General features: G+C 34.7%; 1 pseudogene; it reads right to left on the reverse strand.

Moving 5' to 3' along the window:
* Positions 1-2950: 2950 nt before the first annotated feature.
* LOC129400907 (small nucleolar RNA SNORA70) lies at positions 2951-3080 on the reverse strand (annotated as a pseudogene).
* Between the last annotated feature and the right edge of the window lie 20408 nt (positions 3081-23488).

Genomic DNA, 23488 nt, shown 5'->3' on the forward strand with positions numbered 1-23488 from the left:
GGGTGGGGGGATTGCAGTCACTCCACTTTTCTCCTGGAGAAGTTGTTGTGATATACTAACCTGGATCATATGACAAGGCATTTAGCAGTAGTATTGAAGGATGTCAGAGCATAAAAAATAAAATTAGATGTTTGATGATCATGAAGGCTTTCTGTCGCACCTGGAATATCCGTAAATGTCTAAGAGGAAAAAAATTCCGCCATTACTACATTAAGTTACTAGTTTTGTCTTTGTATTAGAATTTGGGGGGAGATTTAAAAAAATAAACTTGAATTGCCCATCGTTTTGAGGTCACTGGAAAATTGTCATAGCTCATAGTTTTTAACAATCAACCCTGATTAGAGTGTATCTTCCTGTTGTTTTCATCCACTAAAGTCTGCTTCTTAATGACTTGACTCTTACAATCTTTATACATGCAGCCAGATGGGACCTTTGTCCCTTTATGACCAAAGGGGAGTTCACCAGAATCTCCCCAGGGTGGAATCCGATGCTGTAGAATCTTATAAAAACAAAAATCACTGTGTGTTTTAGTCTGAAAATCAATTCCTTTCACACTCAACTTTTCTGATACTCTGATTTTGTCTGCAGTAGGTCCAAGATACAAATGTTCTACATTCTCAGCTAAGTGGAAAAGGCTGGGGAATGGCTGTTATTAAGTATTCATTTACACAGAGCTAAATACAAGTGATTACCTCATTAACAGCTCAGTTTGGTTTTCACTAAAAATAAAATTCTAAACCATAACTTACTAACTGCATGACTTGGATCAAAATGAGAATCATTAGTAATAGCTCTTTCATTAGAAAAGCCAAATTTTTTGTCTGTTAAGCATTTCATAAATGTATATGGTGCTTGGGAACTCATTGCCCCTTTGAAAGTGGTAACCGAATATGAATGTGTTCAAAATGAAAACTTAAAAGCTATAATTTGATTTTCTAATTTCTCCTAGATTCTTTAATGAGAACACATTTTTCATTTATTAAAATTAAAGCTTAAATTCAATGTAGAAGCATTTATCTAAAATTTATTTTCACTGAGTTTTAATTTTTAATAATGTATTTTAAGGAGAGGCTGCTAAGATCTCAGGCCTGAGTATAATAGAGACCTTACTGGTGCCCACTGGAGTAAATCGACGAACAATGGGATGACAGTGATACAGTGAATAATGTACTTTATAGAAGCACTGTAACACATAGTTATTCATAAATGAGTTTCAATATACCACATTCCATTCCCAATCCCACCACCAGTGTCAACTGTCCTTTGGCAACTGCCCCAGTTTCCCTGCCAACTACCAGTCTGTCTCCTTGACAAGCACTTTTTAAATTTTGCTAGTTGTAGTTCATATCATGCTTTATTTTTAAAAAACATTCATGGGCCAACGAGAGATGGCAAGATTTAAGGCATGTGACTTACGTGTGGTTGTCCCTGGTTTGAATGCTCACCTTAGCGCTGATGGATGTGATACAGGAGTTAATATGTGATTCCACCTGTTTGGCCAGAGCAATCCCTGATACCAGAAGACACAATCAGTACCATGTTTTCTGGTTGTAACATTGAACCATGGGCTCAGGTGGCCAAGATACACCAGGAGGTACCCGGTGCCTCCTGAGTGTTATGGTTGAAAAAAATTAAAACACATTCAAGGTCACATAACTTGGTGAAGCACTAAGTGTTGGGTAAATGGAAATTCACAAGTTTTAAGTCTCTATGATAGGAACTCAGTTTCATGCCAATGTGCACAATTTTCATATAATAAAGTATCAGTAGCTAATGCACCCACATAGTATAACTCTGGAGACGAAACATCTTTCCTGAACAAATAAAGGTTTTATAACTTAATTATATTTACACTGATGAGTGCACACAAAGAAAATCAATTTGTGGGAGTTTATTTCATTGGTATTGAAATTGTATCTTCCTTGATAAGGCTGACACAAAGTGGATAGTTTGTCTTCTAAGTTCATTAAATTATAATTTTTACTATAGTCTGCAATATTGTGATATTGTATACTATTTCATGAGTTTGCTGTTTTGAAACTCTAAATTGCTGATTTGTGCTAAGGAATATAAATATCTAATATTTATTTTTTAAATATTCTTTTATGAGTTACAATAAAGGAGCATAAAATGAACATACATGTCCAATTTATTTCAAAACCTCCACTGGAATTAATTTGAAAGTATTTAAAGAACAGCATGAAAAACCGGGTTAATAAGATTGGTTGTTTTCTCTACAACTTACTACTAGTAATGATTTCTCAGACAGTATGCCTTCTAAAGTAAATGAAAATGCAATTTTACTTTAACCACATTACAAGAAAATCTGGGAAGAAGTAAGGAAAACACTTCTAATGTTCTGACCTTAAAAAGACAAAATATTGTCTATACTCCATCAAATCATTTAGCCGATATAGGCTTGTCTTGAATTTCCTTTGTGTCTTATAGATCTTTCTACCATGAAATAAATTATTTCCTCAGAATTGATTTTGCTATTTCCACCCCTCCCACCCCCTGTACACACACACTCCTCTGTGGAATCCCTTCATTTTCCTCATAACTTGCAACAGAAATTCTATTTCATGTAAATTAACATTTATTGGTAAGCACGATTCAGGAGAGGAAGCTCTGAGGCCTTCAGGAAGACAGACCCAACCATTTGTCTAGAGGGCTACATAATCTGTACAATGGCTCTTCAATCCCCTTGCATTTGCCATGAGCCCTTTCAGTCACGTTGTCCTCAATGCCATCTGTATTAGATTTGTAAAGACCTTATTCGTGGAAATATTATCAGGGAACTTGCAATCAGTCCTGCTTAGTGTCTCAGTCCTGTGCTCCTTGTTCTGCAGCTTGGTTTGGATAGATCGATGTGGGCCCATCCATCCATCAGGCCTGACAGGATCCAAAGATTGAGGCAATGTTAGGACAGATAAAAATTTCTACTGGGATGGGATATCTTCAAGGTTCCTTAGGGGAACACATATGTAAGTGAGAGCTGCATACAACATCAACGAGGCTGTTTGCAGCCATTGCTCACTGGCTCCATGACTTGAGATGAAATCTTCTTTTAAATAAAGTACTTTTTTTAAACTTTGTGGTTTAGGAAAATATTCAAATACAGTTGCTACAGGCTTTCGATGTTCTAATATCAATTAAACCACCAAGAAGACCTTCCTTCATGGCTGTCATCAATTGCCAACAGCCCAGAAGTCTGCCCCAGTTGCAGGTACACAGTCACTGTCACTGTCATCCCGTTGCTCATCGATTTGTTCGAGCGGGCACCAGTAATGTCTCTCATTGAGAGACTTATTGTTACTGTTTTTGGCATATCCAATAGGCACGGGTAGCTTGCCAGGCTCTGACACTTGGGCTCGATACTCTCTGTAGCTTGCCGGGCTCTCCAAGAGGGGCGGAGGAATTGAACTCGAGTTGGCTGCGTGAAAGGTGAACGCCCAACCGCTGTGCTATTGCTCCAGCCCAAAAACAGTAAGAATAAGTCTCTCAATGAGAGACGTTACTGGTGCCCACTCGAACAAATCGATGAGCAACGGGATGATAGGTACACAGTAAGTTATTTAATATTTCTTGCTACAATGACATGGCTGATGAAATTATTAAAAAAAAAAAAAACTTGGGGCTGGAGCGATAGCACAGCAGGTAGGGCATTTGCCTTGCTCTCGGCCGATCTGGATTCGATCCCCGGCATCCCATATGGTCCACCGAGCATCGCCAGGAGTAATTCCTGAGTGCAAAACCAGGATAACCCCTGTGCATCACCAGGTGTGACCCAAAAAGAAAAAAAAAAAAGAAAGAAAAACTTTAGGAGAAGAAAATTTGTTGAAATTGTTAGAGTTCACCATGGGAGCTCTTAAGCTCTTGTCTGAGGGTTTCCATAGCTGTTTGTTACTAGTGGAGTATAGCTTTTATTTGTTGAGTTTAATTGGCTTCTTTGATACTTCCCCATCTCATTTAAGTATTGTGGACTTTGGAGTTGTCACAGAGCCACATGTTTCAAAAACTTTCAGGATCTTTTGGGCCAATGAGTTGATACTGCAATGGCTAGAGTCGGTGGGCCTGACTGCTAAGGCTTCTGGAAGCTTCTGGAAGGGTAGTGAGCATGAAGGCTGCTCTCCCCCACTCTGAGAATACCATAGAGTTCTCAGCCTGAACACCAAGTACATGGAATTTTTCATGGCATGGTGTCTGAGCAGGGATTATTAGTAGTTTAATGTAGTTGGGTCATTGTCATGGTGAGAGTGGTGAGTTCTGGGTGTGGATGTCAGGGTTTTAGCAGGACTGCGACTCAGCACAGACCCTTCTTAGGGCTCTCCAAAAGTTTTAACCAGGAGACTTGATGTCCATGAATCTGAGCTGCTTGGCATGCATCTACTGAGAGGTGTAGTTGTGAGTTGGAAGAGCAGGGCTGGTGGATGATTCAACATGGTGGAGCCTGTGTCTGCCATACTTTGAACACGTAAGTGCCATGGACCGAAACAGTTTGGTCTGTGGCTCCCTCGGGTGAACTCTTTCCCAGTTTTCTTTGGGTTTTGTTTTTGTTTGTTTTGAACCACACCCAGCTGTGCGCCTGGCTCTACGGCTCCAGGATCACGACTCTTACGTTCCAAGGAGGATGTCAGGTGACAAGAATTAAACCCAAGTCAGCCACCTTCAAGGCGAATCCCCAACCTGCTGTACTAATGGTCCATCCCTTCACAGTCAATGTTTTTAATAAAATGTTATTTGAACACCGTTCCATTTTAAATTTTCGAGGGATACTTTTCTCTGACAGAATTCAGTACCTGCTACAGAGACTTTTTACGTTCATAGCATTTATAAGAAGTAGTTCTTGCAGAGCTTGCTTATTTCTGACAATTCCCTTTCACAGTTACTTTCTTCACACTGGCTTTATCATCTGTTTCCTCGAATGAACTCAACTCTCTGATTTTTGTGAAAATCATACAAATAGTGATACTCAAGGACAGTGATAATCATTATAAACCACATTCTCAATTATGTCTGATGCAAGTTTTTCAACAATCTTTAATGATCCCCTCTTCCATCACCTCACAGATGCCTTACTACTACTTTATAGAGAAAATAGGCGCTTTTAAACATCGTGCACTGAATCAATGTATGGCCCCGACTTACAGTGGTCATTACTCTCACTTCTCAAGTAAAGGTCATTGTGCTCTTCCTCAATTGTTTTCTCAATGTGCATGTGATACTTGAAAAAAGAAAGTGAAAGAGATACCAAAGAGCATTGTGTTGATGCTTCACAATAAGCATGGTGACTAAAATTTTGAATATCTTTTCATTCAATCCATGTGAAAATCTTATGTTTTGTCCTTTCAATCAAATATGTGAAGTTTAAAGATGTAAATTTGTTAGGGTCCGCAGATCTCTGCCCGGGGGAGGCTCAGAGAGACAAAAGAACACAACCAAGACAACTCTTTCTGCAAATGCATGGGGTTTATTTAAGCCAATATAGCTATATTGGGACCTTCAACTGTGCCTCAATAGCGTGGCATAGCCAAAGGCCCCTGACTCAAAAAGTGAGCTGTTTTTATACCCTTTTGGGGGAAAAGGGAAAATCACACATATTGCAGCATCAAAGGGAAATCACACCTATAGAGCAAAGGGGATCACAGATAGGTCCCTTCATTTGCTTATCCCAACATTTGTTGACTGTTAACTGTTTCCCTGCAAATGTTTGCATACATTTCCTAGGGCAGTTTGTTGACCCATTTGGTGACAGTTTCCTGCCCAGTGGGAGGTCTGGAAAACATCTTTCAAAGCAGCTACACTGTTACAAAGGCAAATTTAACCCTTAACCTGCCCTCCTCTTCAATTTAACTCTTCATGGGCTTTGTCATAAGAAGTAATGTTAGATTTTTAGCTACTTGACATGAAAATTGTATTATAGTTTAATCATGTGAATGACTATAATGAGCTTGATATAAAATTCGCATTCAAATGACTATTTTAAGTTATACATAATTTTTGCATATATTATTATAAATACATCTGCATAAAAGTTAATATTTCCTTGATCTGATAAAGGTAGCAACATATTCTGTAATCCTCCTATAATAGTATCCAAATTAACATTAAAATATTTAAATGGATTAAAAAGTGATAAAAATAGTCCCCAATTAACCAGGACCTCATTTAGCTTATAACTGCACTGTCATAGCACTGTCGTCCAACTGTTCATCCATCGATTTGCTCAAGGAGGCACCAGTAACGTCTCCATTGTGAGATTTGTTGTTAATGTTTTTGGCATATCAAACACACCATGGATAGCTTGCCAGGCTCTGCCCTGTGGGCAGGATACTCTTGCTACCTTTCTGGGCTCTCTGAAAGGGACAGAGAAATCAAACCGGTCAACCTCGTGCAAGGCAAACAAACGCCCTATCCGCTCTGCTATGGCTCCAGTCCTAGCTTATAATAAATACCTATAAATGACATGGTTTATGGAAATTAGTTTCAATATAGTATGACTATTTATTTATGAGATTCTGTGTAGACCCATTTCAATGTCTGTCTTTACAAATTGTTGGGGACTGTTCAGGACCCTGAACAAAAGAGGGCCCCCTAACCTTTACCCCGGACAAACCGGAAAATTCCATTACCAGCTAAACTCAAGAAGTAAAAGTAGCCCAGGGCAGTTAACCATGAGACCCCAAAAAGTCCGTAAAGTAGAATGCCTTCCTTTACACTAAAAGCCTTGTGCATTCCTCCTGACAGATGCTCCTGCGGTATAAACCCTTGTCTTCCCCTCCCCACTATTTCTCAACCTACTCTTGGAGAATGTTGTAAGCCCACCAAATAACACCCGAACTTTTCCTTATTTGGTCTGAGAAGACACTTCCCTGATGATTGACAACTCATGTACCAACCTCCTGCTAAGAAAGGTATAAAACCAGCATGACTGCCAATAAAGCCGCTCTTGATCAGCACGTGTTGTCTTGAGCCCCTTTTTACTAACCTCACCAGTTTTATTTTCAGATTGGGACCGCTCTTAGAACCCACCCAATTAGGAGTGCTTTCCACTGTTGTCTCTCTGCGGGCCGGAGAGATTTTCGGGGGAACGCGAAACAAATTTTATTCGAATTAATTTCAAATAATACATCAAATCAAATTATGTATAAATAACATTCAATTATTAAAACTTCTAAAAATTGTCTTGGTCATTATGTTATTTTAATCACAAAGTTCACCCTAAAACCCACGCACAATTAATTCCGCTCTAATGAATTGACATGTTCTTTTAAATTGTTTCCTCATGAAAAATTGTGTGAGAAAAGACACAATTTTCTGTGTCTGAGAAAAGAACCCGTGGAAGGAAGGGCTTAAGGGGCACAATAAATATCTGCATCAATGTCACAAAATGGAACCGTTGAATTTACAAAAATATTATAATTTTCAGTGGAACTAAATGATGGAGGCATTATATACTGCGAGTTATTATAAAGCACCAAACAGAGAGGCTATCTATAATTTGATGGAAACCATGATTGTCATATTCAGTCTGAATGAACATGCCTCCAGACACATAGCAAACTGAACTAGCTAGTAAATATCCAAAGTTTATCTGTGTTTGAATTTTGTGTATATTACTTATTGAGCAGGGAGCATTTTCCTGTGTTCACCTCAAATTCTTTTATGTCAAAATGTCTTGTAAAGGCCTGGGAGATTACATAGTGGATTATGCACTTGCCTTGTATGCCTTGTATGCGACTGTCCCGAGTTTGATCCTTGATGCCCAACAGGGTCCTCAGAGTCTGCCAAGTGTGATCACAGAGTGAGACCTGACCACAAATCAACAAAAAAGTATGATAACTCATTTTCACATTTATCTCTAACTTTCCCCAAATGTATTTAGCATGATAAATAGCATACTATTTCTTTCATAAATCAAGTTTTTAATTTAAATATTTTAACGTTTAAAATTTTATCTATTATTTATTAGGAAACAAATATTTTATTATAATTAGGTATAAGTAATATTTGAAGAGAGTGAATGTTTTATAAGCTAGCAAAATGTACACATGTATTCAATATCATATAATGTTATTAAATTCTAAAAAAGTTGTATATATATATATATATACAGACTAACATTTTTCTCAAAAAATGAATAATATCTCATTTGATCGACAAAGGTAACAACTTCATGACAATAAAACCACCAGATATGTATGATCTACTATGATGAAAATATATCACTTTACAACCTGATTCTTGAGAAACTACTTATAAAATTAATGTCCATGTCTTTAACTTAATATCTAGTGTGTTAGAAAGTGGGTCAATAGATGAATGGGTCACTGCCACTAATATGAAATTAGTGGGGAAATTAGAAGTGTACGATATTCTCCACACCTTCATTAATGGATCTGAACTCTCAAAAAATCAATACTCATGGTGAAATTGTTATAAAGCAAGAAAGGATTTATATACATATACATTTATATATATATAATAGGTAATACATAAGTAAATATATATCTGAAACTTTGAAACATAAAAATTAGTTTTTGGAACAAGAGCACAAGACCCCACAGATTAAACCATAGCTCTCTATGCTAAAAAAACAAGTTTTGAGGCAGAGATCATACCTAAGAGAGATTTACACGCTTTTACCTAGAAATGGTATTTGTTTGCAGTATTTCTTTTTCTTTACAAGTACTTTTTAACCCACTTAACTACTTAAGAAAGTAGTAAAGAAACTACTTTAGAAAGTACTTAAGTACTTTTGTTTCCATTGCTTTAATACCTAAGAAAAGAGACACATCCAATAACTAAAATCAATGAACAGACAAGGTCTGGGAAAGGCTCCTCACTAGAATTCATATGAAATTATTGAGTGAAAAATAAATATAGGGGCTGGACCGATAGCAGAGTGGGTAGGGTGTTTGCCTTGCACACGGCCAACCCGGGTTTGATTCCCAACATCCCATATAGTCCCCCAAGCACTGCCACGAGTAATTCCTATACATCGTTGGGTGTGACCCAAAAATAAAAAAAAAAAATACAAAGTACATTCTGTTTTTGTCATCTATTTGAAAAACTTGTATGTAATATGAATGGATAAGGCAGAGTTTGCAAGTTTGTAAGTGGAACCAGATTAGACATTAGTAAAAAGTTTTGTTTTAAATGCTTAATAAATAAATTAGTTATCTTACTTTCAAAGAATTTCAAAGGTACACAGACTTAACAGCAAGATAATGTTTCATCAATTTTTTAGCATCTGTATGAAACGCAATTACTAATTATCTCTGCCTAAATATCTATTTTCAATGAAGTTAACATTTATATATCTAACTGGCTGTCTCCTGATTACTTTCAACAATGCAATTGATTTGGGATTCACTTTTTATGCTGTGTAAGTAGAAAAATAGAATAAGATCAAGATGGCAATTAGAAGAGGAAATTGGCAATTTACTCAGAATCACATTGATAGGTAAGAACTAAAGAAAAAAGAAATCGTTATAGAGACGTCAACAAAACACATTCCCTCTGATACCAGTGAAATACATATTTTTGTGCAGATGAGTCTGAGCAAAATTACAGTTGAAAAAAATATTTCAGATAAAAAGGATGATGGTCTGCACATGTGTAAAAAATACTCAAATTAAATGGAGTAAATACCCAAAGACCCCGGAGCAGGTTAATTGTTGTTTTCTGTGATGAAACTCATTAAAAAAGTTTTTTTGAAATGAGCCAGGATCATGGTTCACTGGTAGAGCAAATGTCTGTATTTGTTAGGCCTGACTTCCATCTCCAACACTAAAACAATAGCAACAACAGCAAATTATCTTATCTACCCTAGAAATCTCTAGGGTAGATAAGTTAGGTAAGGTAGAAAGTAAAATTGTAAATTTATATTTACAATGTAAATCTCTGGAGTAGATAAATTAGGTAAGGTAGAAGGTAAAATCCTTCTTTCGTTTTAAATCAAACAGCATCCATACATAATGCCTTAAGGCAAAATTAAAAAAAAATTATCTTTGTACAATCCTATATTGATTATTAAAAAAACAAAAAAAATAACATAATATGTTATATGAAAAGAGAAAACATAGAAATGGGCAAAGTAAAGAGTATGTATTATTATGAGTCCCTTGCCACAAAAATCAAAGGTTTGCAACCCTTTATATCTCTCTTTAGAATGAATTTCTTTCCTACTCTCAGATGGAAAAGAAACATGGTATCTTGTAGAGGTTGAAGACTGTTGCTCATTGATGTGTGATATATGTTTGAGCTGGTCACCTTCTCCTAACTCCTCAACTTCATTTGTAGAGGCTTTTCTCTATCATTTTCACATAACTCACATATGTGTTTTCTTGCAAGAAACAGTTATTTCAGACCTTTCTAAGGATATAATTAATGGGCCAGGGAGATAAGACTGGAGTACTTGCTGCCATGTGAAAGATTCAACCTTTGCTGCCACAAGATTCTGATAAGGAAATTTTACAGGTGCAACCAGAAGTAAATCTAGAAAGATGTTTTCTGACAAAGTACAGTCATTAGTTCATTGAATACTTGAATTCCCTTGGGGCTGGAAGGGTAGCAGTGCAGGTAGGGCTCTGCCTTGAATTGATTCAATCTCCGTATGGTTTATATCATCTCTCTTCATATGGTCACCAAAGCCCCACCGGAATTATCCCTAAGAATAAAGTTGAAACCCCAAGCACTGCTAGGTACTTCCCCCCAAACAAAACAAACCAAAATTTAATTTCTTCAAAAAATAACTGAAGGGAAATAGAATCAGCATCTGCTTACCAAACTTAAAAAAATATGAAAATAAATAGAAATGTGAGTGACTGCTAATAAAGGCTCAGAGAAAATACAAAATGAAAAAGTAAGTAGAGCAGACCCATTTCAAAATGAACAGAGAAGGCTTTGCTGAGGCATGACAATTAAAGTGAATCCTGAATGATGAAGAGTCGCAAAAGACTGATAGAGAAGCAAGAGGGGCATATAAAAATAAAAGCATGGAGAAACATTTTAAAACATAACAAATCTTGGAACATGTACAAAGTTACTATGTAATAATCAGTGTTTCAAGAAAAATAATTGGTACAAATCGATCAAATTATGTATGGAATTGTAGGTCGAGATGAATAGCTTGATTATATCATGAACTATAGAAGATCCATTGAATGATCTGATAAAAATAAAACATTTCATTCCCAAATATAAAATAAAATAATCAAATGACACACACCGAGAATACAGTCATTAAACTGTCCCATGTCATTCAGTGGGAAAATTTGCATGTACAAACTTAATATCATATATTATAACATTGTTTATACATCTATTTATGAACTTAACTAATTTTTTCCTACTCTGTTAAACTTGAGTCATCATTTAAATTTCTCTCATTCAGTATTTATATTTCCATCACTCTTTGTATTGCAGTGTGTGTGATCAATTAGACATTTTATAGAACTTGTATTTATGTTTGCTTTATGTTGACCAGAGCCAGATATTCTGGCATATCGTCATCATATAAGGGTTATGATATTATTTAATTCAACACAATATAAAAGTGAAATTTTAATTACATAATTATCATAAATATATTCATGTCTATAGGTTGTGGAAAACTTGAAATGATATAAAATATGATTTTTTCAGAGAATTGTAAATGATTTTACAGTATCTTTAAAAAGAAGAGTTGATGTGGATTTTAGTTGAATAAGTAACTTCATATGATTTCAGATGTCTTCAAATTATTAATATTTGTAAAAATAGCCTGCCTTATGGGTATTTTTAATTAAAATCATTGATCAAATATGACGATATGTCAAGAGTTAAGCAGTTACTGTGCTTTTGTCAGCAATCTAAATTGTTACTTTAACTAAACTACATTAATTTTAACATACAAATGCTTATAAAAATGGATTGTGACTCTGTGAAGTTCAGAGGATATCAGAATCACTGACAATTTCATGATTTGGTCCATTTAGTAAATAAAATACATCAGTAATCTCATGAAAAATATTTCTGAGCAGTTCTCCTGAGAAAAACTTTAGTAATTATTAACCAGTATTGGACATCAAGTAACTTTAATGTAAACCTCTTTAGAAGAATCTTCTGTAAATTGAAACAGAAGATTTTAATAACCAGGTACATTTTATTTAGAAGCAAGAAAAGGAATAAAATCTCCAGGTGACAATGGTGATTAACATGACTGTGCCTGAGTGCCTAAAAACTCAGCACGTGACAATTGATGCTCTGTAGCGTATAATTCCACCCTTTTAACCTTCTAGCCCTTTTTTTGTTTTCTGCGTAAATTTGATTTCTGGGTAGATTGTCTCTTAATTGAAAACATGTTTCCGTGAAAATCCCTTACTTCTATTTTGTTCATTTAAGGAGACCACAACATTTGTCTATTTTAGGAATGTATTATCACCAGTTCCCCTATAGACTGGCAAGTTCTGTGTCCTAATTTCTCTGTGATCTAGGTTATCAACCTTATAGTACTATTTCTTATCTGATTGCAAGATATACAATTCATTTTGCCCTGATGTAAAAGAAAATCAATCTGTTCATTGATTACTTTGCATGATGGGGATGGGTAGAACCATTGAACGAGGGAGGAATCCCTTTAGGAACCACTCTAAAGTATTTTAAGAGATAAAGTTTCTGAAAGAAAAGAGATTGTAAACAATTGGTTTAGCAGTTCCGAAACTGGAGAGAATAAAAGTGTAATCTGTCAGTGAGTGAGAAGACAAGTTCCTGGAAAATTGGATAAATTTGACTCACTGTATGACAGCAATTGTGTCCTTGGCTGTATTAGGTATCTTGGAAAAAATATTTTTAAACAGTGAAAAGTTGCTAAATATTAACACTACTTAATGTTTATAGCAACATATGGAACACAGATGTACATGAAATTTTAAAAATCATTATTCTTCTAATAATGCATCAAATTGAATGTAAGTAAAATGTCTTTAACCCATTTAATTTAGCAAGCATATTGTAAATACTATCAAAATTGCCAAAATTGCTAAAAGAACCCAAAAACTTATTTTCATATATCTTTGTTCATTTAATCCACTAGAAAATAGGATCCTATCCTATAATTAATAAATCTGCATTTGACTAAGATCCACTTCAGACACTTTTCAATCCATTACAATTTGGAAAGAACCTCTGTTACTGCATTTACTCTAGTCTATGCACATATTTCAGCTCATTATCAAAATTATTGCATTATTATGTTTTTCTCTAAGAAACATGGTTTCAAGTGTGTTCATATTTTATGGTTTTGATGAACAAAGTTAGAAAACATCACTATGGCAATCTCCCAAGATCTTCCTTCCCTCAATCACTGTCTTTCTGTATTTCTCTCCTGCCTCTTCTTTCATCCCCACACTGATCTCAGTTCAGCAATCAATATTCTATTCTTTCATTTTATTCTGTTTCTTTATCTACCATGGATGATTGAGATCTTCCGTTGATTTTCTTCCTCCAACTCATGTTGCTTTACATGATAGTCTACAGTCCTACCCAAGTAGAGACAGGAGTAAGCCCAGAGCAACACTGAACATGTTCACAAATCAAACAGAACAGCAAGATTTAATCTTGTTCTATAGCTGCATAGTATTCCATTGTGCATATATGGCATACTTCTTTATTCATTCATTGCATTAAACATTTGTGTTAATTCCATATTCTATTGTATTAAGTGATACAATAAACATAGGTGTAAACAGGTTTCTCTGAGTTAATTTTTTTATGATTCGGGGTAAATGCCAAATGAAATCTCTGGGTGATCTCGAAGCTCTATTCTTACTTGTTAAAGAAAGCTTCATATCATATTCTACAGAAGCTGTACTGTTTTCTTTTAAACACACTTCCACTAACACTGGTTATTAGTGGACTTTTTGATATATGACTAGTGTGAACTGGTGTCTCATTGTGAGTTTGATTTGCATTTCCCTAATGACAAGGGACACTGAACGCTTTTCTTGTGTGCCTATTGAGTATCTTCACCGCACTCCAGGTGTCTTTTCATCTTTATGCATTATCTATGAGATTATCAGTTCTCTATGCTGTTGAACTTTTTGAATACTTTACATATGTAACCTTTTTACCTAACGAATTATGCGCTAATATTTTCTCCTATTCAATAGGGTATCTTTTTATTCTAGCTTAAATATGTTTTGCTATGCAAGACCTTTAATTTGATATAACTCCATTGCTAATATTTATTTTGTGTGTGTTTTTTGTTTTGTTTTATTCTTTCCCAATAAAATCAGATCAATAAAAAAGAAAATAAAACTTCTGTGGTCCACATCCTATAAACTTTTATGTTATCCTTAATGTATTTTATGGATTCTGGTCTAACCTTAAAACCTATAATATACTTTGACTTTACCTTTATATACGAGATAAAATACAGATCCAGTTTCAACTTTTTGCCAACACCATTTTTTAAAGAAACTATATTCGCTCCACTTGTGTACCCAGATGCTTTGTTATAGATTACCTGTCCATAAATTTAAGAGTTCATCTCTGGGATCTCAATTTTATGCCAATGTTCTCAGAGTCTTAGACTTAGTCCATATTCCAGTCATTTTTTAAGATAAAAAGGCAATAACTTCTATCTACTTAATTTTTGTTCAGAGACAAGTTTAAAATCTTATTTAAGTTTTGAAACTCACTCTAGTCAACTTAGACTTAGTCCATATTTCAGTTATACAGTTTTTAAGTTAAAAAATTCCATATTTTACATCTACTTTTTTTCAGACAGAAGCTTGAAATCTAATTTTAGCTTTGAAACTCACAATAGTCAATCTTAATTTCGAAAATATAACTCCTATGTACAGCTGTATGTAATTTATTTTAATCATGATCCTCTTTTCAAGGAGGCTAGAGTTTCATTAATTATATACTTATAAAAATATCTAATTTTATAATATATTCATTAAGTACTTGCACAATTGTGAGACCTCTCTTCAGCTATAAACTCAGATCCTCACTATGGGATCTATTTCAATAATTTGTCTAAGCATATATTTTTTATTTTTTGGCACCAAAGAGTGCCTGGTGCAAAGGATCTTGTCATGCACTTTCTATTTTATACTCAAGTAGTCAAGTTATTCCAAAAGCATGACAAATTAAGTTTTTAATATTGAAAGTATTACATTTTGCTCAATTAATATTTGTCTGTCTTTTTTTCTATTACAAATTGCCTAACATATATGTAACATTATTTCATTAGTATTTTAATAATAATGGCAATTCATCATAGAAAGCTCTCTGGCATTTATCAATACACCTGTGCATGATTAATACAACTGTGTTCAGTAATGCTCTGTACATTATCAGCTTTCCTCTCTTTCATTTGTCCATATTACACTTTACTGTGCATTCAACCATGCTTTTATTTTAAAGCTATGTGCATCTTGCAGTTTAAGATTTATCACCTCCTGAATATATTTTGATTTCATCCTTTTAAAGGAAATTTGAATAGGATCCATTTGTTGTAAGAAATGACAGATCTTTTATATCTTGGGCTTCAAAGCAATATCTTTAACATATCCTCTTCTAATTGTGATAGCTATTTTGCTCTTTCTTTTGTAGTTAGTTTAAAACTGAAAGGTGCATGTATTACTGCATTTAATATTAAATAGATGATTTTCATTTATATTGCAAGAAACACAGATACAGTGTGCCAAGAAAAATGTATCAATAAAAAATGTCATTCTCTTCTATCCTTTAATGTGATGCAGTCTCATTTTACCATATTACTAAAATCGGATAGCTTGTTATAATACTTTGTATCTTTGATTCAATGCAATGATGTTTTTCTTAATTATATATAGCTTGTTTAGCAGCCTTTAATAGTAATGAACATCATTTTAATTTTTAAATTCAATATATTTTAATTATTTACATGACTACATTTATCAGGCATCCTTTACTATTTATTTTTTATTTCTTCCAAATAAAGTATTAATTTTTAATTTTGGGGGAGGGAAGGCCTCCTATACTCCTAGAACTTTGCTCAGAGTATCATATGTGTTGCTCAGGATCATGATTGTCAGTTCTTGGGGCTCTGTGCTCAGCAGTCACTTCTGACAGATTTGGGAGAACATGTGGCATGCCAGGGATTATATGAGGGTTAGCCATATGCAAGACAGACACCCTACCACTGTATTATTGCTACAGTTGCAGGCAATAACCTTTTAAAGCCATATATGAATACTTAGTTATCTTTATGCTCATTAAATTTGATAATTAACCACTATTTACTTAACATTGAAATAAGGCAAATATCTTTTCCCTCACTATATTCAACTCTACACTGAATAAATGAACAAACAAAAAATAATTGGCCAATGCTAAATTACAATGGACATTGAGACACTAATCTGAAATAGAACCAGAATGGACTGATAATCAGAATGATAAACTACAGCAGCAAATTAAATAAGAAAAGAAAAAAACAAACAGAAACTTAGGTTAAGATTAAGTATGGATAAAACCTATTTCTTTTTGGGAACAAAATAAAAATGTTTCCAGATTTATATGTGAGTGAAATGTAGTACTCAGAAACTAGTTCAAGCAGGATATTTCTCTTGTTCATCTGGGTAGCACAAACTCAAACAAGTATAGTGTTACCAAAGTCAAGTACAAATATAAGAAACTCTTAAGACCTTTAAATATTTATCAGATCACCATCGAATGAAATAATCAGTGGTAATTATGGTTTAATTGTTTTATACAAATATCTATATTCATTGATATTGTAACATCATAGATTGAAATGATCTTGAATATAATCTCTTTTTTGTACTAAATTCTTTGAAGATATCATGACCTTAAAATGAGATTATCGGTACCTATCACAGAACTGGCTTCTTTATAGAAGAGCAGAAGGGAAAATCCTACAAAGGCGGACATCAAAGGGTATGGTCATGTGAATGTGATCAGGAGTTAGAGTAGTATGTTATAAACTGAGGGACATCAAAGATTGCTGACATTAGAAACTAAGAGAAAATGACATGGAAAAATAACTTTAGAGACTTCACAAGAAAACAATTTCATTTCAGACTTCTGCTTCTAAATCCCTCCAATTTCTGTCAACTTAGATCTAAGTCCAGATCAACAACTCCAGAAAACTCAAATTCATAATAAAATGAAGTGTAAATTTAATTCAAGAAAATTGTCACATTTGTGCTGTGTCTTTTTCAAGAAACAGGCATTTTTTTTAACTTGTTCAGTTTAAATTCATGTCAGGACTTTAGGACTGATTTTCAGTATTCATAATTATATATACACCTATTCAATGTATGTAATATAATAGATATGAATATCAAGTACAATATAGTCACTTCCTGAGAGTATTTTCAAATATAAGTTTATTATTTAGTTGTACTGGGATATAAAATAGCATCATATTTTTAGGTTCTCTCAAGAGTTTATTCAGTTATATATCAGTGTATACACATTTTAAAATCCTGGACTTTATATATGTTGATATATAGTTATATATACATACATGCATATATCAAATGAATATAGATTACAATGTGTATAAATGTAATTCTATACACTGTCAATGTATAGCTATCTCTTGTCTCTCCATCCATCTGTCCATCTATCAATTTCAGAATGCATTACATTTTGCTTCCTCAGAAGAAATTAACATTACTGGTAGATAACTCTATTATGGTCTCGAAAACATGCAATACTGTGTCTAACAGATGGCAAATAGCTCACATATGGAACTGACACAAAACTATGTCAATATTTGTAAGAGAATGTTCACATATTGGCTTTAACTCTATATAAAGTAAGAGAAAATTTAGGCAGAACTTCTCTTTTTATTTTCTGATTTAGTATTGACATATAGACATTTGAGAAATTTATTTTTATTTTTCTCAATGAAGCAGTTTTACCTGAAGCTTCTAAAAAAAAATCTGTGAAGACTATACAATGGGTCATTTTCTTCTATTTGATGCAGAGGAATTGAGTCTTTCCTATACATGAGGTGTGATGATGGATATTTTTTGGAAATAAATACTCCTGTTTTCATATTGAACAGGTTTTTTCATTTAAATTCATGTCAATGAATCAAACTTTATATAACAATACAGAGTATTCAATAGAAGTAATACAGGATTTAAGTACTCAAAGATTTGAACAATTTCATAATTGTTCTGTTTATTTTAGAGTTAAATCTTAGAGAAGACACTATAGCATGCTCACAAAGTATATGAGTATGTTTACATTCATACACTAGCTCAATGAAATGATAACTATAGTGAATGTTTAAAGATTAGAAGTGAAAATTTTCCAGATTTTTAACTATCACTTACTGTAAAAAAAACATTAGTATGATTTTTATTGGATACTGTTAATTTCTCCAAAGGACTAGACCAATAGCACAGCTGGTAGGGTGTTTGCCTTGAAGAGAGCCGACCCAGGTTTGATTCCTCCGTCCCTCTCAGAGAACCTGGCAAGCTAGAGAGAGTATCCCACCCACATGGCAGAGCCTGGCAAGCTACCTGTGGCATATTCGATATGCCAGAAATAGTAACAACAAGTCTCACAATGAATACGTTACTGGAGCCCGCTCAAGCAAATCAAAGAACAATGAGTGTGACAGAAGACAGTGCTACTATTAATTGATAGTGACATGACATGATATTTAGACTGTATTGCATTTACGTAGTTCAATGATCAGAACTGAAACCTAAAGCCTTCCATGCCAACACAATTTAAACATTTATTTCGGCAAATTATATTTCAGGAAGATAAGGCTGTAAACCAGCAGATAACTTCATTGTTTGCTTCAGAAAATTCCTGCAAATCAATTTGTTTGAGCAAACAATTCTCTTCTCAGAAAATAGATTGCTAGCCTGTGTGTATAGCTGTTTATTAAATAGATATTTACCAATGAAGATTCATTTTAAGACCTTCAACTTCCAAGGTCCCTCAATCTTTGATGCTCATCTCATAAACTTGACCCATCTCTGTGAATTTCTGGTCTTGAATGGTATAATTTTTCATTTTAGCCTAGATTGTAATGTATATCATTCCATCATCTAGTTTTCTAAAGCTATATTCTTTTAAGCTTTTACACCACAATTCAATTTTATCTAGCTGTGTGATAGACTGGCATATTTTACTTGGTTTGTTGGTTAGTCAAAGCAGAATAGCTCTGCACTCTCCACGTCCCTTTCTTCATCTATGGGATTCAAGATTTTGTCATTGTCCTGAGGCTACTCAAAATTTTCATTTAAAGATATTCCTGAACAGAGTGGCAAAGTAAGTTTTATATTATCTAAAATCTGATTTTTTTGCATTCTAAAATCATATTTGCTTATACTGACTCCTAAAATATATTAATGCTTTTTAAAACTCATTTGATCATTTGCATCTTAGTAATATAATTTTACTTATTTAATATGTCATTAACTTTCTAAATTTCCTTATCAGACATCTTACCCAAAGTCCATTATAGAAACTTCATTGGAAAATTAAAATAAAAATGAAGTCCAATAAATGTGCCTCTTATGTGTTCAATATCTTGTAGATAACAGTTTGCTTTTGGTCACCTTTCAAATTTTATAGAAGTTTTTCCAAATTAAAATATTCATTACAAATATCCTGCCTGTATGGAATTACAAATTAATTAGAACTCAATGAAAAACTTTTAAGTAGGTCCCAAAATAAATTTCAAAAGTAAAGTATTTCATCTATGCATTACCAGACTAATTCAAAATCCACAAGCTTTTGAGGCAAACTCTTCTTTCTATAGAGTCGCACAGTATTTACATTCTGTTTACATATAATTTAAAGAAGCATTATTTCACCAAGAATTATTTAAAGTTATAGTTATTATCCTAGAAACAAGCTTGTAAGATAAAAATATTCAAGGTTGCTTTAGAATGGAATGGAATGGTAAAAAAAAAAAAAAAAAAAAAAAAAAAAAAAAAAAAAAAAGATATCTTACTGTAAAAAACTTCTGGCAGGGGACAACCTGGGGAGAACACCCCCCACACCCCCTGGTCTGGCCACCCCTGGGTCTCTGGAGTGATCCCGGGCTGCTCGCCCAGTCGGAGTGTCCCGGCCGTGGGGAAGACTGAGGAGGAAACGAGGGCAAGCCGGTTGATTGATCAGTTCCCTTTTATTCCATTCTCTCCACACAGGCCTGTTCAGTCTCTCTGAGCTCACCATTACTCCTCTCTCTTCTTTCTCCCCCAACACTCTTCCTCCCTAGCTCCTCACTCCTGCATCCCCCTCCCCCCCTCCTCTGGACTCTCCTCCTTCACTAGTCTCTCCCCCTACTTGTCTCTCTCCACCTAGCCCTCTGGGCTACACACAGTCTGGTAGCAAAATCAACATAAGAAAGCCCTTCCTGAGGGCCCACCAGGTTCAAAGGAAACACCACCTAGGGGCATTCCAAAGCCCTTTCTGACTGCCTACAGGCAAAATACCTCTTAAGGTGTTTTTCTCCTTTCCTCTGTCCCAAAACTCCATCAACATCTTAATACTAGTAATTTTTGTATGGACACAGTAAGAGATACATTAAGGCTTCTAGGGCAGCTCTCCTGGGAATATCTTGCCACAGACTCAGAGCCACAGACTCAGACTACAGCGCTCAGGCCAAATTAATTATTCCTAAACCTAGCAGAGTCCGAATCTGGTTATTACTTTTTGGATCATGGCTGGAGCAATAGCACAACGGTAGGGCATTGGCCTTTCACGTGGCCCACCTGTGTTCGATTCCTCCGCCCCTCTCGAAGAGCCCCGAAAGCTACTGAGAGTATCGTGTCCGCACGGCAGAGCCTGGCAAGCTACCAGTGGTGTATTCGATATGCCAAAAACCAGTAACAGTAGGTCTCACAATGAAAGTCGTTACTGGTGCCCGCTAGAACAAATTGATGAGCAACGGGATGACAGTGACAGTGACAGTGACAACATTTATCCATGGCCAAGCTCTTAACATATAGTTAAGTATTAGGCACTTTGGCCAGACCCATCTCGATACCAGGGTAGCACATAACTCACCGCTTGCCCTGGTCCATCCCTTGTCTCGTCTGGACCCAGCTTTTGAGGGTGCTAAGAAATAAGAGCAGCTGAGGCTTAGGTCGAGGGAACAGATGCCTAGGAGGAAAATATCATGTAGAGTCAAATGACTCCCAGGTTACAAAGCATAGCATATGCTACAGTCTTCCTGTGCCCATATAAAAGGACATGACTCTGAATAAACTATGCAAAGGACTCAAGGAGAAGAGAAAAACAATATAAGTCAACAGAACACAAAGAAAGAAGTTACAAATAAACACAGAGGAATAGGAGCACTGTGATGGGAGTAACCCAATAAATCTAAACTACCTAAGGCTATGTTATCCTACATCTTACATCCTGAAATTTTTTGTTGTGATACAGGAACTTTTAAGAAAAAATTAAATTCAAAAAGTATTTACTTCTATCATAATAATTAAAAAGTGTATAAACTCAGAAATAAAGCTCGATAGTAAAGTTCATACCTTTCAGGTATTTGACTCTGGGCTTGAATTCAGTTACCATTCTAAATATAAGAGAAAAGCACACAGCCATACATAAATTTTGCCTTTTGTGTACTAGTGTTTATCTTACATTTATTTCCTATGTTAGTATTTTCAGCTTCACTCATTTATTCTGATTTATTTTAAATTACAAATATTTAAAATTCCTATAACAGTAAAAAGTAAACATCTTCATTATAGAAAATTTTTACTATTCTTACAACTTAGTTCTGATTTTGATCTGAAATGATAATCTATTTTTAAAGAGGTGCCAAGATTTATTTAAAAAGTTGTAGTTTTAATGTTTTTTTTCATTATAGAGAAGTCTGTGTTCTCTCTCTCTCCCTCTCCCTCCCTATCTCTCTACCTCTTTCTCTCTCCCTCTCTCTCTATTTCTCCCTTCATCCCTCCCTTCCTTCCTCTCTCTCTCTCTCTTTGTTCTTTCTGCTTTAGTGTCACACTGGCTGTGTTCAGGGCTAACTCAGAGATCACTCCCAGTGGCATTCAGACAACTAAACTATGAGGGATCATATTGTGGTCAGACAGCATGCTAGAAAAGAGTCCACTCTGTAATGATAAAGTGTTGTGTTAATTCAATATGTATTTTTTGTTTGTTTGTTCTGCTTGGGGGCCTTACTACGTGGTTCTCAGTGTTTACTCCTAATTCTGTGCTCAAGACTGCTCCTGATGGCCTCAGGGGATCATATGGGGTACATAGTATGAATGTGCATCTGCCACATGCGAGAACTATTGCTCTGTACTATTGCTCTGTCTCCACAATGTTGATTTTCAAAGATCAAAACAAAATGAAACAGGAAATTTAAGCATTTTATTTAAGAAAATATTATTTTTCTATATAAAACAGTATAATAAACTTTTCAGTTTTTTTATATATATTATTGGTAAGTATAATTGTCACTAATATTTACTAAATACTCTCAAATTTGGATTAGTAATAGTGTTCACACATCATTATTCTGCAGTCGAAAATAAGGTAAAAAGAATAATTGCCACCAATAATGTCCAAATCCTAATCCCAAATATCCATGACTCTGTTTAATGAATGTTCCTATGTAAAAGACATGAAGATAAGAAATTATCTTTGATTTTATTTTTCCTTTTTTTTCTTTTTTTTTTTTTTTTTTTGCTTTTTCTGGTCACATCCAGCGATGCTAAGGAGTTACTCCTTGCTCTGCATTCAGGAATTACACTTGGTGGTGCTTGGGGGACCATATGGGATGCCAAGGATCAAACCTGTGTCTGCAGAGAGCAAGACAAATGCCCTACCCGCTGTACTATCTCTTTGGCTCTTATCTTTGAGTTTTATGATTGACCCAATCTAAAATTTAAGTAAAAGAAGACACCCATAAGCCATAGAGATGATAATACCATAATACCATATGCCAGAGAGAAAATATAGCCTACAAATGTATGGGATCTTGAGCATCCCATATGGTCCTCCAAGCTTTTCAGGAGTGAAGCCTGAACTCAGTACCATGAGTATGGCTCCAAAATAAAAACTAACAGAAAAAAGGAGACAGACCTTCTTCTCTAGAAAATTGGGAAATGTAGTTTTGTAATATCTATAATGAGGGTAACCTTGAAGAGCAGAGGAAGAGGAAGACACTCCAAGAGTTGAAAGTCAACTCTGACAGTTTTCATTCCTAGAATTTCCACAAAAGAAACCAGATTGTGTTGAATCGCAAGTCAAAAGCCTAATATAAAATGTAATATAAAAACTATAAAGCAATACTTTCATGTTGCTTCCAACCTCTGTTTTAATAGTGTAATTTGTTATAATAGTGATGGGATATTAATGCAAAGTTCAGTACTGGAAAAATGATAAGACTGTCCTTCCTTCATAGTGCTTGTACTAAAAGAATAAAGACAAAGGGATTCCAACAAGTAATCACACTTTAATTTTAGTTGGTGCTATGAAAAGG

Source organism: Sorex araneus, chromosome 1 (genome assembly GCF_027595985.1).
Source record: "Sorex araneus isolate mSorAra2 chromosome 1, mSorAra2.pri, whole genome shotgun sequence".
NCBI lineage: Eukaryota > Metazoa > Chordata > Mammalia > Eulipotyphla > Soricidae > Sorex > Sorex araneus.